The following is a 2,500-nucleotide window of genomic DNA, read 5'->3' on the forward strand; positions in this document are numbered from 1 at the left end:
GCATTTAAGCAAGCCGGACTTCTCACCCATTTAAAGTTTGAGAATAGGTTAAGGTCGTTTCGACCCCAAGGCCTCTAATCATTCGCTTTACCGGAGAGACTACGTTCTCCGAGTGCCAGCTATCCTGAGGGAAACTTCGGAGGAACCAGCTACTAGATGGTTCGATTAGTCTTTCGCCCCTATACCCAGGTCAGACGATCGATTTGCACGTCAGAATCGCTACGGACCTCCACCAGAGTTTCCCTGGCTTCATCCTGCCCAGGCATAGTTCACCATCTTTCGGGTCTCAACGTGCACGCTCAAGCTCCGCCAAAGCCACTTGAGCTTTTGACGGGCCGGCGGTGCGCCCGGCCTAGTAAACTAGGTGACGGGATTCGCCAATACACAGCGTTCACTGTGTCTTGCTTTCACTTTGCTAGCGGGCTTCAAGTCCCAACAACTAGCGCGCATGTTGAACTCCTTGGTCCGTGTTTCAAGACGGGTTAGATGGGCAGCCATCTACTCGCCACCGAATCTACAATGTGCCCACGTTGAAAGCCGGCAACGAGTCTATTGCACGATGAGGAGCCGAGCAAGCTCGTCATCCCACAACGCACCACAGAGCATACCGACCCAACGCTAACGCTGGCACACGCTGACATGACCGGTTGAAGCGCAAACGCGTACAAGTTAGCAGTAAGCACCTACGCCCGAAGGAATAAGGCTTCACACGCATACCCGACGGATGCTCGCTCAACGGCGGTGACGTACAAACAGCGAAAGTGCACCGGCAGATACGCTACATAATCAGCTAGAGTCTTGCGATCTCAACACCAACCAGCCACGCACCATACCGGCTGAATTCACTGCTTTGCCTTCGAGGCCCCATCTGCTTGCCTCTGAGCGGTTTCACGCACTGTTTCGCTCTCTTCAAAGTGCTTTTCAATTTTCCTCACGGTACTTGTTCGCTATCGGACTCGTGGTCATATTTAGCCTTCGATGGAGTTTACCACCGACTTCACCTTGTACTCACAAACAAGGCGACTCTCCGAAAGTGTACACCGGCATCAACTGCTCACGATACGGGCCTTGCACCTCCATGGGATGGAGCCTCACTCAGGAGAACTTACGCGAGCAAGCCACACCGGTAACCACCTTCTTCACGCCACAGTTCCTGCCACCGTTGCCAGCAGCAGGATTCGGCGCTGGGCTGTTCTTCACTGCAGTTACTATGGGAATCCCTGCTGGTTTCTTTTCCTCCGCTTAGTAATATGCTTAAGTTCAGCGGGTAATCTCGTCTGAGCTGAGGTCAAAAGATTGAAAAAACACGAAACATCGGTGATGTATTTTGCCAGTACGTATTGATTTGCTCCGTTTCCGGCTTCCACACACCATGTCCGCGATTTTTAACCACGCAGATACGCTTAACCGCTTCCTGTCAGTAAACACCAGCTGAAACATCGCAAGGGTTGGCAGCTGATCATGCACGTGCAACTGCGGCGCACGGCTACGACAGCCTTCTGCTCCAACCAGCGATACCAGCCTTCACCGGTCCACTAACTAGAACGCATATCTGGTCTCAACTTCATCTGATAGCGCTTCAGCAGCGCTAGCCAGACAATACGCCACCTTCACGCAGCGGCGATTATTTTATTCAACTGACCTCAACCAGGCGTGGCTTCAGTTAGCCCGAAGCCGCAATGTGCGTTCGAAGATCCGACGTTCACAAAGTCCTGCAATTCACGTCGCGTCTCGCATTTTGCTGCGTTCTTCATCGACCCACGAGCCGAATGATCCACCGCACAGAGTGATTCAATCGGTTTGTATTTCGGTTTACGCTCAGCGCTGTCTTGCTGACGAGCAGCCTCGCATAGAACCTCTTAGTAGAATACCTTGAACGAATAACGCATTTCCGAAGAAATGCAGCGGGGCGGCCATTACGAACTATAGCCAACGACCGATGCGTGGTCGCCAGAATAGTCGGCAACGACGCTCGTTGCAGTTGCTTTATAACCTCGGACGCTACTGGTCCTCATCCTACGGCGAATGCCTCCCTGCAGTCTCGCGTGATTTTGCAGCGACTGCAGAGCATCGTCTTGTAGAACGGTAGGTACCCCGTGGCACAACCGCCTCACTTCAACTTTCCGTTCACGCTAGACAGAAGAGTCAACGCGATGCGGTGCACCAAGTTTTCAAATCACTACCGTACCCTGGCAGTTGACGACGCACGCTGCAATCGATCAACCAAGCGCTCCAGAAGTAGCGGTAGGCGAGTCACCGTTCGTATAGACTCGACTTTTGAGTAAGCGCCGAAGCGCTCATCGTGTACGAGCGCAGCGCATGCTTGCACACATCGCTCGATGTCACGTTAATGATCCTTCCGCAGGTTCACCTACGGAAACCTTGTTACGACTTTTACTTCCTCTAAATGAGCCAGTTTGGTCGTCTTTCCAACCAGCCGAAGCCGCCTTGCGACAGCCTCGATGGCCAGTCCGAAGACCTCACTAAATCATTCAATCGG

At 52.8% G+C, this 2,500-nt stretch overlaps 2 non-coding genes and 1 pseudogene across 2 annotated transcripts in view; all 3 read right to left on the reverse strand.

The window, feature by feature from the left end:
* The window catches only part of LOC129600607 (large subunit ribosomal RNA), a 3,510-nt pseudogene extending 2,219 nt beyond the window's left edge, over positions 1-1,291 (reverse strand).
* Positions 1,292-1,638: 347 nt separating this feature from the next.
* On the reverse strand, positions 1,639-1,789 carry LOC129600582 (5.8S ribosomal RNA). The gene has a single exon (XR_008692082.1). It is a non-coding gene; the product is annotated as a 5.8S ribosomal RNA (ribosomal RNA).
* A 559-nt stretch (positions 1,790-2,348) lies between these two features.
* The window catches only part of LOC129600596 (small subunit ribosomal RNA), a 1,804-nt gene continuing 1,652 nt past the window's right edge, over positions 2,349-2,500 (reverse strand). Inside the window, exon 1 of the ribosomal RNA XR_008692095.1 lies at positions 2,349-2,500. This exon is cut by the window's right edge and continues 1,652 nt beyond it. This is a non-coding gene — a ribosomal RNA (small subunit ribosomal RNA).

This window comes from Paramacrobiotus metropolitanus, unplaced genomic scaffold (genome assembly GCF_019649055.1).
Source record: "Paramacrobiotus metropolitanus isolate TYO unplaced genomic scaffold, Prichtersi_v1.0 Parri_scaffold0000184, whole genome shotgun sequence".
NCBI lineage: Eukaryota > Metazoa > Tardigrada > Eutardigrada > Parachela > Macrobiotidae > Paramacrobiotus > Paramacrobiotus metropolitanus.